Source organism: Octopus bimaculoides, chromosome 21 (genome assembly GCF_046866305.1).
Source record: "Octopus bimaculoides isolate indiv1 chromosome 21, ASM4686630v1, whole genome shotgun sequence".
NCBI lineage: Eukaryota > Metazoa > Mollusca > Cephalopoda > Octopoda > Octopodidae > Octopus > Octopus bimaculoides.
Window position 1 is genome coordinate 28772211 of NC_142948.1, and position 17500 is coordinate 28789710.

Consider the following 17500-nt stretch of genomic DNA (forward strand, 5'->3'; position numbering starts at 1 on the left):
GGACTTAAGATAATTGCAATGGCCTATGTGTCTAATCCCACCACACCAGCGTTACCCCTTCCCGACCCACATGACTTAGAATGCTTCCGCTTTTCACCCACTAAACTTGATAGTAGCGAATGAACCTGACGTAAATTAATTAACCTCTTAAGGCAAACGATTCCCGGTGATTAGCTTCCAAGATATTTGAGGACAGTTCTGCAAATTACTACTAAAATAGTGCAAATATTAGCTTGGAGTCGGATTGCACGAACCTACTGCGGTTCATGAAAATGTGCTTTTTATCCACGTTCCTCTTCGGTTCCCTGATTCTCGGTTGAGATGAACAATGCATCTTATGTATATCGCAAAAGTCCATCTGGACCATAGCATGTTGTTTGTGCTGGTTCTTCTGTGCGTCTCTAATAAATGCCTGGCTAACTTCTACGCATTCTGTTGTCTTATGTCATTGATTCTTTGCTACGACGGACAGCAACAACAATTCTAAAGATGGTTGGGAAGTATACCTATGATGAGATAAATTATATCTATACATTGCTATAAATATATATATATAAAAATACAACTTTAAAGCAAATTCTAACAATATAATTAATGAATACACTGCTGAAAGTTGATGTTAAGGTTTAACTTACCGTTTCTCGCATTGAAACTTCCACTAATGTAAAATCAATTATTTAAAGCGAAAGGAAGCAGCCATCACTTGAACGTGACGTTTCACGACTTCACACAAAAGAGTTCTGCAGAAAAAAAAGGAAAGAAAGAAAATGTAATAAGAATATTAATAGTGATGGTGTGGTGGCGGCTCTCTTTAGTCACGCATCATCATCACACGTTAGTGTCGTATATTGTAACCGGTAAAACGGGGGAACGTTTACGTTGATCTGCTTCGAATCAGCTAAGCCTCTAGTATTACTATAACTACTAATGCTAACCAACAGAGATTCTTTCATGATCACTCAACTTCCTAGAAATAGCAGTCAAATCTTCTTGATACCTACACTACTCCCTGAAAACAACGGTAACTCACACAGGATAATGAAGTCTTAGAATTAAAACGATGCGTCAAACAACAAGAAGGTAAACAAATGATGGCTGGAATACATTTGGTCATACTTCGGAATCGCTTAGCGATGACCTATGTTGTAGAAACATTGCCCTTTGCATGATATTCTGCTATGCATTTCTCTATAAACGCATAAATATATGCTAATGTATGCAGGCACTATATATTTTTTATTATTCTCAAAGACTTTTGATAATCTTTTTCTAAAAAAGTGAAACCGGTTAAGTAAAATATTTTTTAAAAATAAGTGCATTTTCAAACCTTCTTTCATATATATATATATATATATATATATATATATATATATATGTACACATACACACATCCATATAATTTATATATGTATATATATACATATATATATATATACATGTACACATACACACATCCATATAATTTATATATGTATATATATACATATATATATATATAGATGTACATATACACACATCCATATAATTTATATATGTATATATATACATATATATATATATAGATGTACATATACACACATCCATATAATTTATATATGTATATATATACATATATATACATGTACACATACACACATCCATATAATTTATATATGTATATATATACATATATATACATGTACACATACACACATCCATATAATTTATATATGTATATATCTACATATATATATTAATAAATATGTATATATTTATATATGTATGAATATATGTATATATACATATATGTATGTATATATACATATATGTATGCATATATATATATGTATGCATATATATGTATATATATATATATATGTATGCATATATATGTATATATATATATATGTATGCATATATATGTATATATATATATATGTATGCATATATATGTATATATATATGTATGCATATATATGTATATATATATGTATGCATATATATGTATATATATATGTATGCATATATATGTATATATATATGTATGCATATATATGTATATATATATGTATGCATATATATGTATATATATATGTATGCATATATATGTATATACATATGTATGCATATATATGTATATACATATGTATGCATATATATGTATATATATATGTATGCATATATATGTATATATATATATGCATATATATGTATATATATATGTATGCATATATATGTATATATATATATGCATATATATGTATATATATATATGCATATATATGTATATATATATATATATATATATGCATATATATATATATATATGCATATATATGTATATATATATGTATGCATATATATGTATATATATATGTATGCATATATGTGTATATATATATATGTATGCATATATATGTATAAATATACACACACACGTCTATATATATATATATATATATATATATATATATATATTATGCGTGTTTGTGAGTAATCGTTGTACTGCTACTTTGAATGTAATTACTTTGTGAGTCCGAATTTACTTAAAAATATAAAACAGTAAAATAGTAGAAAGTGTGTCTGATATTTGGTCTGTACGAGGACAACTCTGAATATTTCTCAGTCACGTTAGACCTTATCAGCAGAACAGTGACTATCACGTCCTGACAGACGTTAGCAAGACTGAGGAGAATATAGGATTTCAGTGATTGAACATTGAATTGTGTGATAATTTAAAATAATGAGAGAGGAAATAGCTAGGGAAGAATGCTGCATAAAAAAATAATAGCAAATAGACAAGATGATGGCAACATTCTTAAAGTAATGAGCCAAGAAAATTTAATTAATATTAATTACACTCGAATCGAGAGTAATAAAACTCATTATCTAAATGATTGATTCTGTTTTTTATTAATTGTGGCCACTCTTACTGGGTAGGGATAATGCTAGTGTGTGGGAGATGGTGATAGTTAGGTGCACGAAGTAATGTTATGCAGATGAAAATTATGTTGATTATACTAGACAGAACCAAGTCATTCCACAAACGTCAAAGTGCTGCAGCTTCTGTATAACAGAAAAGTGTCATATAAACGAGCAATAACGAAGATAAAAAATCTTATTCCAACTTGTAGAGTCTTAAATTCTTACAGCTTCTTTTTTAGCACAAGAGACAAATCGCAGATAGCGTCGCACGTTATGCAATCCTGCGTTATTTTGCCTTTTGCATTCTTAAATACTACGAAATGTTTCTATAGACCGTACTGCTTCCAAGGTGCTGCTGACGATGGCTCTGTTACAGCATAAACGTTGTCACGGCAAGAGAGATCATTACAATTTGATATTTAATGAGCATGATCTTTGCATCTGGCAGAGCTGATGGATTCATTGTTAATTCCATAGGAAGACTGATTGAGACGACTTTTGGTCAAAGACATTGTAGCTATGACTATCTTTATCTTTTCTGGCTTAACAGGACTATTCCACTTCACGTACCCTTCATTTAACACAGAAGAGAGCGTTTTGTGAGTATTTGAGTATAATAATCAGCGGAGTTTGGAAATCGCTATCCTTTTAACTTCCACTCCACACAGAGAATAAAAATATACAAAAAAAAAAAAGGAAAATTTCACAATTTTTTTTTTTTCATTTAGTCAGGATCTCAATTAGACGAAAACAAAAACTTGTGAGTATTTGAGTGTTGACTTCGCAGTTTTAATGATTTACAATTTAAGTCTTCATGCCCGACCCGTCGCATGGTTGTCTGGGAAATATCAAGACTTTTACCCATTTGCCACATGCTCCACCGTGGATTTCGCGACACACTCTTTCGGACAACATCAATCGTTTCGTCCTTACGGACCGTTTTGGACACGGAATGGGCTTGCTGTCGGTCGAACCTGTCGCAATATAGAGTCTCATGGGATTATAGACTGTCTTGAGGTCAACACCAAACCTTGACGCTGCCTCTTTCTTGCTATGTCCTCCTGTTTTTCAGAGTTACAATCTCACTTCGCCGAATGTAAACATACAATGGAGTGTACATGAACAATTAAATGTCGAGGAACGCATTCTACAAATTTTTGTAGAATTTTAAACTAAATTTAATAATGTAGAGTTATTTAAATAATCGGGAATTCTTTACGGCGGCGGCGGCGGCGTGTGCGTGTGCGTGTGCGTGTGTGTGTGTGTGTGTGTGTGGATAGGTAGATGGATGGTTAGATAGATAGATATTATATGACTTCGAAAAACTCACATAGCAACAATCTTTTATGCAGAGGACGACCCTGTGAAATTTTCCTCACAACATTCATTCCGCTTGACAAAATTTCGAAATTCTGCCTATGTGTAGTTATAGGAGTAAACATCAACACAAAAAATATTTGAGACGGCAACCCGTTCACCCCCACTGTCATCCTATTAATCGCTTACACCGCAGATACTGAGAAGTAATTTTTATTTGTACAATATACCACACCTCATCCCCACAGCACAATATCCCCGACTCAGTATGGGTGGCCACATTTAATATGACCTCCATTAATCATCAGGTCATTGAATTACACTAATGGTGTAATTGTGTATTATGTAAACTAGTTTAACTATGAACTTGGCTCTCTAAATAATTAGCAAAATTTCGTTACCGTAAAATATGAAAAAACAGATTCCAAGTATGTGTGTGTATGCACACACATACACAAGCGCGCGCACACATACATACAGGCACACATACATACGGGCACACATACATACAGGCACACATACGTAGACACATGACTCAGTATATGCTCTTGGCTACATTTTAGTTAAAGCTACAGCTTTAAGACTGTCCAGAGTTACGTCTCTTCGAGATATCCTACTGACAATGTCTAAAGAGCTAGAAACGCGTCTGGGAATCCGACAGGTTGCAGCGTCGGACAGATATGGTGTTTTTACACCTTTTAACCACACTATACTACGAAGTATATTAAACGTTGTCTAAGTGAATACCGTGTACTACTGTGTTAGCAGTGCTCCTAAATCACGTGTTAAGGTCATCTCTTGTGGTCGCATAACGAAATACCATGTCCCTACAGGTCATTAATATTTACGCACCAGCTCCCAGAAATGTGTTTAATATGTAAAATTCGTATATCCATATATACGGCCATATCACTTTGAAAACACCGGTTCTCGTCCGATCACCAAAGTTAAGCAAAGTCGATACTAGTTAGTACTTAGATGGGTGACCGCTTGGGAAACCTAGGTGCTGTAAACGATTTTAGGCGCAGGGGTGGCTGTGTGGTAAGTAACTTGCTTACCAGCCACATTGTTCTGGGTTTAGTCCCACTGCGTGGCATCTTGGGCAAGTGTCTTCTACTATAGCCTCGGGCCGACCAAAGCCTTGTGAGTGGATTTGGTAGACGGAAACTGAAAGAAGACCGTCGTATATATGTATATATATGTATGTGTGTCTGTATTTGTCCCCCCCCCCCAACATCGCTTGACAACCGATGCTGGTGTGTTTACGTCCCGGTAACTTAGCGGTTCGGCAAAATAGACCGATAGAATAAGTACTAGGCTTCCAAAGAATAAGTCCTGGGGTCGATTTGCTCGACTAAAGGTGGTGCTCCAGCATGGCCAGTCAAAAAGACTGAAACAAGTAAAAGAGTAAAATTCGTATATCCAAGAACGTTACACCGCTCTATGCAGTGGCTATTTAAGCAATAAGTTCGAAGATGGTTAATGGGTTGGCTGGGTGTTGATGAAGGAACAAAAACTCCCGAAATATGGTTTATACGCCCATCAACCATTTTTTTCACTGTTGTGTGAATTGATTGAAAACCCATTTCTGATGTATATTAACTTTTGAAGTTTCATTAGAGCCAGTGTATCTCTTTCACGTAGCCAGTTCACATCAGTGTCGTTGACAATCACACATACACTCTAACATACATTCTCACATACACTCACATACATATACTAAGACAGACACACAGACAAACATTCACGTACACCTCAGGGTAAACAATATTCATTATATACTTGTCAGTCATCACATATGCATATGTATGAATGGATGTGTGTGTGGGCCGATTCTAGGCATTTGTGGGACGTCACTATCTCTCTCTCTCTCTCTCTCTGAACATCTAACACCCTAATTGTATCTCTCTGTATAACGGCCTATCTCTCTCCCTCAGTCTCTCTCTTTAGATGTGTGTGTGTGTGTGTGTATCAGTCGTAGCAAAAATGTATGTATACTCACACACACATATACCTTCACATACACTCACACGTATACTTGCCAGTTATCACATATGTATATGTATGTGTAGATGTGTGTGTGTATGTGTGTGTGTGTTTAATTCTCTGAGGCCTAATGTACGTAACGAACGCGTAACACACACACACACACACACACTGACAGACACATACACACTCACATACAAAATGTGACGTCATGGTGGTGGAGGTGGCGGTATAAAATATCCTTTAGTATAGTTGACTATAGAAAGATTATTTTATATAAAACGCTATATTGTTTTAATCCAGATGAAAACAAAAATTACTTGTTGACACTCGCTGGATCTAATACTAATACCTTGTAAAATTTGATTTGATTTGGTCGAGCTGTTTGAGAATGCATAGAAAACAGACAGACAGATAGACAAAGAATTTTATAGAGAGAAAGATTAGTATAACCAGTAACCTTTAACCGCTATATGTAATGGTTATGTAATAAGTCATTAATGGGTTAGATAGAACGGGCTGATGAAGGAGTAAAAAGTCCCGAAATATATCACATTCGCCCATTACCCATCTTTTCGTCTTCGATCTCATTGTTTGTTTACATCTGGCGTCTCGGATACGAAACATCATAACAAAATTAGAACTGGTTATAATTTCTATTGAAAATATGTTGAGATTACCGTAAACACCCGGAATGCCACAAGTTAATGGACACAATAAATAACATGAAGTAAAGATTTTAAATCATATCTTTGCTACTTTATCAGTGCACATTAATTCCTGATGTTTGTATATATTTAAGATGGATGATTGCCTCGTTAAAACATTATCTCTGGCAAGCAATTTTGGTTGTTAATTGAAGGAAGAGAGACAATATCGTCTTGAATTTTAAGGAGCGGTAATGTAATCAATAGTAATTCGGTGAATCATTAAGAAAATACAGGAAAGGCTTTTAATCAATTAGATTAACGGCGGTAAAACACACACTATTAGTCATTTATAATATATTCTCTTTCTCAAGAAGACGGCGATTCTTTGGTCTAAATGGTTGTGTGTGCGTGTATGTGTGTATATATATATGTGCGTGATGGTACGTACGTATGTGTGATTCTATGGATGAAAGAGTGTATGTATGTATGCATGTGCATACACACACACACATATATGTACGCTTATTTATATATATATGTTTATGTAAGAGAAGAAAGAGATGGTATGTGCACGTATACGTCATGTATACGTAAGTATGGTGATTTTCTTGGTTGTGCTAGTTTGTGTGTATGTGTGTATGTCAATATATATATGTATATAAATATATATATATATATATAAATATATATATATATATATATATATATATATACATATATATGTATATATATATATACATATATATGGAGTGAGAAGTGTGTGTGTGAATGCGTTCGTGGGTCTGTGGAAGGTGTGCGCGTCTGTCTGCGGAAACAAATAGAGAAATCTTCTGTTGTATTATTTAAATAAGAATTTTAAGTGTTGTAATTCCAGTAGTTAACCTATTTATCTGTTACTTCAGTGCAAAGAGTGGAGTATACTATGATGTTAAAAGTATCTAACAATCAAGTCTGTACGATGTGACTTCGATTAATGCTTTTGCTCGTTGTATTCAGGACATGTGCACTTTCTTTCTATACAGTTTTATTGAATACTATGTCAGAGCATGGACAGAGTGCCCATTACAAAATGTTGTCATTAAATCTACACTTGTAATAACTGCAATTTGCTCAGCTCATTTCGGGAGATAAGGTACCACTAAAAAGTGACGGACACGAGCTCATCCAGCGGCACGATGCCCGGCGAGAGCACATATCAACACGGACACACACACTCGAGTTGCATCCGGCAACCGACCCGCCTGTCGGGAAATAGTGACGTACCAGCGGCGTATGGCCGGTGACGTACAACCGGCAGCGTACGGACTGCGGCACACGGCCGACGGCGTACTGCTGGCGGCGTACGGCCAGTGGTGTAAGGCCGGCGGCGTACGACCTGCAGCTCGCTGCGGCCGCCGCCGGCTGTCGGTTGGTAGCGGCGATGACGGGACAACTTGCAGGCTTGCAGCGGCGTTCAACCCGGCCAACTTCTCTACGCTCTGCACTCCATTAGAAACTAATTCTGTCACGTCCTTGGAACCCCATACTTCGTGTAGAACCCATCACCTCAGCACTAAGATGAAAAAGACGTTTCTGTAAACCAGTGGTTACAAACCATTCTTCATCCATGGACCCTTTTCAATCCTATTTTATCTTTGTGGACTCCCGTAGCCATTCGATGTTTAAAAATCCTATAATATCTTTTTAAATTGAATATCATTAACAATTGTTTTCAAAAACTTGATAGAATTGCGTATGTATTGTAGATTGATAATCCCTCGCTATATATATATATATATGTATATATATATATATATATATATATATATATATATATATATATATATATATATACTGATGGGACGGACGAAAGCAAGGCACTCAACCAATTTAGTGTGTGTTGCATGTGTAGATCAAAACAGTTTGATTTAAATTCATTGGTACTCTTGAGTTTCAAGCGTGGTGCTAGTCGTCTGATGATCAGCATCCCGCTTGAAACTCAAGAGTACCAACAAATTTGAATGAAACTGTTTTGAATGCGTGTGTGCGCGTGCGTGCGTGCGTGCGTGCGTGCGTGTGTGTGTGTGTGTGCATATAGATAGGCAGACATACATGTAGATACAAATAGATTTAGAGAGAGAGAGAGAGAGAGATAAAGAGAGAGGGAAGGAAGTGGAAGGTTAGACTGAAATATTGATAGATGTATATGGCGTATGTTTGTATCCGATTTCTAATGTATGCGTGTAATAGAGAAATGCAAAAAGCAGAACTTATTGAAATGGAATTGCAAAGAATGAGAATAACAAAAGATGGGGAAATGAGAGGGGGGAGAGAGGAAGAGAGAGAGGGAGAGATGGAGAAAAAGAGACAGGCAGGCAGGCAAGTAGACAGACAGACAGGGGTGAGATTTGGGTAAAGAAGAACGATATTCATTAAGAAAGACGATGTGTAAGGAAGGTGAAGAGAGTAAAGAGAAGGAGGGGAAGAAGAAGAAGAAGAAGAAGGAGGAGGAGGAGGGGCTGAAGAAGAATAAATGAAGAAAAAAAGATAATGAAGACGAAGAAGATGAAGAAGACGACAAAGAAAGGGAAGAAGGAGAAAGAAACTAAGAAGAAGAAGACGAAAGAGGAGGAGGAGGGGAAGAAGAAAACTAAGAAGGAGGAGGAGGAGGAGTAGAAGGAAGAAGAAGTAGAAGGAAGAAGAAGAAGAAGAAGAAGAAGAAGAAGAAGTGGGAGAAGAAGAAGAAGTGGAAGAAGAAGAAGAAGGGGTGATTGAAGAAGGAGAGGGAGTGGAAGAAAAGGTTTTAATATTTGATTGAAAGTAGAAAATAGTAAAGGAAAAAAAACATTGAAAGGTGTGTCCCTCAGTTTCTGCGACTGTGTGTGTGTGTGAGGGAGAGAAGAGAGAAAGAGTAAAAGAGAGTGAGTGCGTGTGCTTCAAGTGAGGAGGTCGGTAGTCTGTCTCGAGATTTTGACATTTGTTGACTAAATCTGAGCAGGTTGATGCTTTCATACATATAACATGATTCAAACCACACAGCCGGTCGACTCTTCGGTGGCGGCGGTGGCGGTGTCTTGCTGGTGGTGGTGGTGAGAGATGAAGAGGTGACTGCACCAGACGAGGAAACAGTAAATATCACAACTTAATAATAATAATAATAATGATGATCATGATGATCATGATGATGAGGAGGATGAGGATGAGGATGATTAATAATAATAATGGAAATAATAATAATCATAATTATAATCCAAACAGAGAGACAGATGCGAAGATGCTACAATGGTAAATTACAGAAAATGAATAAATGAATAAAAGTGAGGCGGGATTAAAAACAGAAAATATATAAAAATATGTCTACATAAAGTCAAGTGAAATATGTGCAAATCAGTAATATTCATATGAATATGCTCACGTATGTATGTACATACGTATATATAATTGTGTATATATATATATATATATATATATGTATGGGGGGGAAGTGTGTGTGTGCGCGTGTGTGCGTGCGTGCGTGCGTGCGTGCGTGCGCGTGTAAATTACATATGCGTTATATACAGATACATGCGTACACACAACGTCCATTGAAATATATTTATTTATTTATTCGTTTTGAGGCAAATACGCGCAAGTGCATCGCACATAACATTACAGAACAATGACAACTAACACAGAGACGTCTTTCATCTGGTTGCCTGACCAGATGGAAGCAAGACATTCTCCCCTCTCTGTCTACTTAGTATTGACATATTTTCTGACATTGAATAACTTTAAAAAGCTAAAGAACACACGTACAAGAACGTCGTATCATATGCATACATAAATCCATACATATATATATATATATACATATATATATATATATATATATATATATATATATATATCTGTACGTATAAATACTTAGAAAAAATCCTAAAATGTCTGCCATCTCACACACACACACACACACACACACACACACAAAATTGTGATACAGCCAAGCACTTTCACAAGAACACATACACATGCACAAACAATGAGTGAAAGAGTGACACAGATCTCAAGGCACGCACAAAAAAATTTCGACATGTGCATGGATTTGACAACGTCCGTGTGTGTGTGTTTGTGTGCGTGTTTATATATATATATATATATATATATATTTATATATATGAGACCACACGTACTTTATATATACAAATAGATATATGTGCACGTAAGAACATAGAATTTTAGATAGATACAGACACAAAAATCTTTGCACGCACATATGTACAAACATACACCGGCAATGGATCTTGCTCATACTTGAATTTAGAATTATGACATTATCTACAAATATCTGTCTCCATCTATCTGTCTGTCCATCTTTTCATCTATCTATCAATCTGTTTATCTATCTATCTATCTATCAATCTGTTTATCTATCTATCTATCTATCAATCTGTTTATCTATCTATCTATCTATCAATCTGTTTATCTATCTATCTATCTATCTATCAATCTGTTTATCTATCTATCTATCTATCTATCAATCTTTGTCTATCTATCTATCTATCTTTTATCTATCTATCTATCTATCTTTTATCTATCTATCTATCTATCTATCTTTTATCTATCTATCTTTTATCTATCTATCTATCTTTGTCTATCAATCTATCTATCAATCTTTGTCTATCAATCTATCTATCAATCTTTGTCTATCTATCTATCTATCAATCTTTGTCTATCTATCTATCTATCAATCTTTGTCTATCTATCTATCTATCAATCTTTGTCTATCTATCTATCTATCAATCTTTGTCTATCTATCTATCTATCAATCTTTGTCTATATCTATCTATCAATATATCTATCAATCTTTGTCTATCTATCTATCAATCTTTGTCTATCTATCTATCAATCTTTGTCTATTTATTTATCTATCTCTCGCTATATATATATATATATATATATATATATATATATATATATATATATATATATATATATATATATATATATGGCAGCGTGAGGCACCGCTTCTTTTCTCGATGTAATCTAAAAGTAGTCTCCAAGAGCAGATGATTGAAGGCATCAATTCCAGGAAAGAAAAGATAGTCTTTACAAAAGGTTGTAATGAATTCTTCAAGAGCTCTATTTTGCTCAAAGCCCAACTTTTGAAGAAGCATTGAAACACAGGTTGTTTTGTAATGTTTGTGTTAACATTTTTTTTCTTTTTCAATTTTCTTTTTGTTATTTCTGATATTATTTCGCGTGTGCGAAATTTTGAAAAAAATACATCTTGTCATATTTTTACGAAAAACTTGGTAAAAGAAACATAAATGATTATAGTCTATTTCTTTGTATTTTATTTCTATTTTTCTCTCATTTCTTCAAATCTGCAAGAGTATATGCAATAACAATAATAATAATGATAAAAAAATACTACTACTAATAATAATAATAATATTCCTTTCTATAGACACAATGCCTGAAATTTGTAGGGAAGGGACTAGTCGAATACTTTGACCCCCAGCGTTTTACTGGTACATAATTTATCGACTTCAAAAGGATGAAAAGTAAAGTCGACCTCGGCAGAATTTGAACCCGGAACGTAAAGAGGGACGAAACGCCGCTAAGCATTTCATTCGGCGCTCTAATGATTCTGCCAACTAGGCATATTAATAATAATAATAATAATAATAATAATAATAATCAATACCAGCAGATGACAACGTTTCTGTAAAAGAAATGGAAAAACCTCCATAATACAAAGAGCTGGAAATAGAGATAACTCGAATGTGGAATCTAAGAACAAACAATTCCTATCCTAGTGGGCGCATTAGGTATGATAAAAAAAAATGTTCGAAAGGATGAAAGGCAAAGTCAATCTCGGTAGAATTTGAACTCAGAACGTCAAGACGGACGAAATGAAACTAAGTATTTCATCCGGAGGGGAGGTGGAGGAGAAAGGGAGAAGAGGAAGAGGTTGGTTGTAAAGGGGAGTGGAGGAGGAGATGGATAAAGGCGATGGGAGGAGGAAAACTAAATTGAGGATTGGTTGCATTGAAATTGGTGATGTTGGTGCTGATGATGAGGAAGGAGGAAGAAGTGAATTTTCGGTTGAGTGTTATTCAACAAGTTTTGGAAACGGTAAGAAAGCATTGAAGATGCTTGGGTCGCTGACTGGGCTGTGGGTCTAGCCTCGCCCTTAAAACAATAGGCCACTATCCATAACTAATCCCGCTGTGGTGGGGCATTGTGTCATTGGGCAAGGCAATTTATTTCATGTTACTCTAGTCTACTAGGATGAAAGCATCAGCAGCAGTATAAAGGGTAAAGCACCTCTTCGGTCATGAATGACTATGGGATTGCACCTAGAAAGTTCTCCGCACCCCACACCGCAGGGCATAAGTCTGGGAAAAATTGTTTAAGGAAGATCAGCTGTCGCCCATGCATACCACCCTCCTCTCCTATCCACGTCACCGATGTTACCCAAGGAAGGGCAAAGGGGCCGATACAATTTGGCACCAATGCCGTCGCAACTCATTTCTACAGCTGAGTAAACTGGAGCAACGTGAAATAAAGTGTCTTGCTCAAGAACACGACGCGTCACCTGGCCCGGGAATCGAACTCACTACCTCATGATTGGCAGATAAATATAATATCTTAACGCTTCCACTTCACGTTCTCTGGATAATTTTCATTTTTACCACTGATTCAGGAAGGATAAATCATGAGTATGGTTTAGCTTCTATTTCTTGCAAAATTCTGCAACCACTTAGAAACAACTCCAGCTTTGTGGTGATCCTGGTCGCAGCTGGGGCAGTGATAGCGGTGGTAGATGTAGTGTAGGTGGTGGTGGTGCTTGTTGTGGTGGTAGTATTTGTGATGGTTGAGGTTATGGTTGTAGTGATAATGGCGGCGGCGGTGATGATGGTGGTTATAGTCGTGGTTGTAGTGGTGGTGGTGTCATAGTAGTGTATGTGGAAGCAGTGGTGGTGGTGGTAGTGCTGGCCGTTATCTTCATCGCACTTCGTGATCATAATGATGATGCTACTGATGATGATGATGATGATGATGATGATATTTTCTACGAGAGACGAACAACAATAAATAAATAAATATATATATGAATAAATAAATAAAGACGTTTTATAGAATTTGCATATGTTAAGATAATTTCTTTTTTTTTTTTTTTTCCTTTTTTTTTCTCAGATGTGATAAACGATCTTAGGCAGCTGTTGCAATCACATATTTTATGCTTGAAATAGTTTTAAAATCTTTCATCATTCTTTGGAATTGGCCTCTTCAGATGACAGAACTGGATGCAAAGCGTTCGGATCCGGAATATACGTCTTGTAACAGATACGAAAAATTAATAACCCTAATATCGTCAACTTGATATTTTCTCACATGATTCGACGTTGAACATAATTATACGAAAAATAGAATTTAGTATCATATACGTGTGTGTGTATGTGAATAGAAATATCTACATATTTATACTGAAATATTCATCGTTTGAGAGTCTCAACCTTTTGCTTTCTCTCGTTTTGCATGTATACATATATACATATTTCGTATTTCATACCCAAGCTGTTACATGTAATATATCATGTTACGGTTATCCGTATAATTGCCTCTATCCACTCAACTTGATCTCTCTTACAGCCATTTTTTACCCTCAGTAATCGATCCCCTGTAAAGACATCGGAGTCTAAGTTTGAATCTGTGGACTATACTTATGCATATATATATATATAATATGTGTGTGTATATACACATATCCACAAATACGCGTATATATTTATAAATATTTACACATGAACATATCCACGTATGGATATATATATGTATGTGTGTGTGTGTGTGTGTATGTATATGCATAAATATATATACAGGGTGGTGAAAAGTACGTAGGCGTTCAAAATTGGTAATAAAATCCGTATTCCTTCTACAAATTTATTGAAACAAATGATAACATGTTCTTTATTACAAAGGAAAATGAAAGTAAATCTTCATATTTCAATGTAAGCACCGGTGGTGTCCCCAAGTTTCCTTAAACAATCAGGGATGGAATGAACAACCTTCTGAAGGACGTTGTCTGGGACATCATTGAGAACCTCTTGAATCCGTGTCTCCGAGTCCTCCGTAGCTTTTCATCATTTTGAGGTCGATAAACTAAGTACCAGCTGATTACTGGGGTCGACGAAATCGAATTCCTCCCTCTCACGATATTTCAGACCTTGAGCCTTTAATAGAAAGGATCACTGATGGTTTGGCTGTGTTCATTACTCTTTTACTTGTTTCAGTCATTTGACTGCGGCCATGCTGGAGCACCACCTTTAGTCGAGCAAATCGACCCCATGACTTATTTTTTATAAGCCTAGTACTTATTCTATCGGTCTCTTTTTGCCAAACCGCTAAGTTACGGGGACGCAAACACAACAGCATCGGTTGTCAAGCGATGGTGGGGGGGACAATCACACACACACACACACACACACACACACACACACACACACACACACACACACACACACACACACTCACACACACACACACACACATATATATATATATACATATATATATATATATATATATACGACGGCTTCTTTTCCGTTTCCGTCTACCAAATCCACTCATAAGGCTTTGGTCGGCCCGAGGCTACAGTAGAAGACACTTGCCCAAGGTGTCACGCAGTGGGACTGAGCCCGGAACCATGTGGTTGGTAAGCAAGCTACTTACCACACAGCCACTTCAAATAACTTCGACTACATATTTCATATTTCTAAGAGGACAGGACAGCATTTTGAGGGAGATTTAGCTACCGTTTCTTGACGGTCGAGCGACAATGTCGAGGTCCCCTCGTTAGCTCGTCATAGCGGTTGTCATTGTTGCTATTGTCAGCGACAGCATCTTTATTATTGCTGCTGCTGCTGCTGGTGTTGTTGTTATCAATGATGGCAGTCAAGGCGCTGATTGTCGTAGACGACAATTGGAAATTGTTAGTTTTGCTGTTTGATTTTGTTGTTTTTATAATGGCGATGATGATCATGATGGTGCTGATGACATCGACGACCATGGTAGAACACGTACTTATCGTTGTTGTTGTTGCTGCAGTTGTTATTGTTGTTGTTCATGATGATGATGTTGATGATGATGGTGATGATGATAATGATAATGAATTCGTTGACGCTGATGATTATGATGTTATGATGTTGACGGCAATTCTTGGTAACGTGGTCGCCATTGTTATCTTAGTTGTTGATGTTGTTGTTGCTACTGCTGCTTTTGTTGTTGTTGTTGCCGTTGTTATTGTTGTTGTTCTTTCTTAATCCAAAGAATTACTTAACAGCTGGAATTATAAGCTGACTAACCAGAAAATGCCAAAGGTTTATATTTTCGTTTTCTTCAAATAATTACAAATCCGAAAGACAAAAAAGAACAACGTAAAACAATGTAAAAAAAAAGAAAGAAAGAAAGAAAACAAGACAATAAAAGTTATTAAGAATACAAAAAAAAAACAAACGAAAATAAAAAACTGCTTAACAAAGATAAATACGTAAAATGAAGAAATGGAAAGAAATATCCGTGAAACAGATACAAGAAAAAACACAGAAGAAACTTCGTAAAAAACCCTCTTTCAATGCAATAAAAAAATAGACAACTAGAAAACTAGAATACGATATCAAAATTAAATTAAAACTATCTAGAATCTAATTTCCGCCGGTTTAATGTCGCGAATATTGTCACAACTTTTTATTTTTCTCCCCTGTCTTTCTGTCTCACTCTCTTTTCCTTTCTCTCTCTCTTTCTCTCTCTCTCACTCTTTCTCTTTCTCTGTCTCTCTCTATCTATCGATCTGTCTATCTCTATCTATCACTATCTATCTATCTATCTCTCTCATTCACTCTCATTCTCTCGTTTGCCTCTCACTCACTTTCTCCCTTTCTCTGTCTCTCTGTCTCTCCCCCCTCTCTTACTTTTTTTGTTTCTTCTTCTCTCTCCCTCTCACTTTTTCTCCTCCCCCTTCTGCTCTCTTTTTCTCCCTCATCCTCTCACTTGCTCCTTGTATTTTTCTTTGTTGCTACTCTCTCTAACGCATTCGCCTATCTTGTCCGCTATCTCCTTCCATCTCTCTCTTTCTCTCTATCACATACAGACACATACACGTGCGCGCACATACGCGTTCTAGTCCATCTCTTTCCTTGTCTCATCTTCCCTCTCTCCCTCCTCCTCCTCCTCCTCTCCCTAACTCCTTACATTTTTCGATGTTAATATTCTCTCCATTCTCCAATCTCCATTACTCTCCCTCCATCTCCATCACCCTCCCTCACTCGCACACACATTCTCATTCCTATCCTTTTCTATTGTCTTCCATTGTCCTCTGCTCTACCCTCGAAAATAATTTATTTTCCTTATAACATCGATTCCGTTTTAAACATTGGGTCGCCCCCTCTCTCTCTCTTCCACATATTGTCTCAACTTTAATTTATCTGTCTATTTATCTATCCATAAATCTGATTGTCAGTCTGCCTGCCTATCTCTGCCTATATTTCTATTATTCTATCTATCGATCTGTTTGTCTATCCGCCTGCCTATCTCTGTCTATATTTCTATTATTCTATCTATCGATCTGTTTGTCTATCCGCCTGCCTATCTGTCTATATTTCTATTATTCTATCTATCTA

The 17500-nt window shown here is 36.0% G+C and overlaps 1 long non-coding RNA gene and 1 pseudogene across 1 annotated transcript in view; one reads left to right on the top strand and one right to left on the bottom strand.

Annotated features, from left to right (window-relative positions):
• LOC149131543 (uncharacterized) overlaps nt 1–17500 on the bottom strand; it is a 64436-nt gene that overhangs the window by 18177 nt on the left and 28759 nt on the right. Inside the window, exon 2 of the long non-coding RNA XR_016237856.1 lies at nt 636–740. This is a non-coding gene — a long non-coding RNA (uncharacterized LOC149131543). The remainder of the gene's footprint in view (nt 1–635; nt 741–17500) is intronic.
• LOC128251401 (5S ribosomal RNA) lies at nt 5118–5236 on the top strand (annotated as a pseudogene).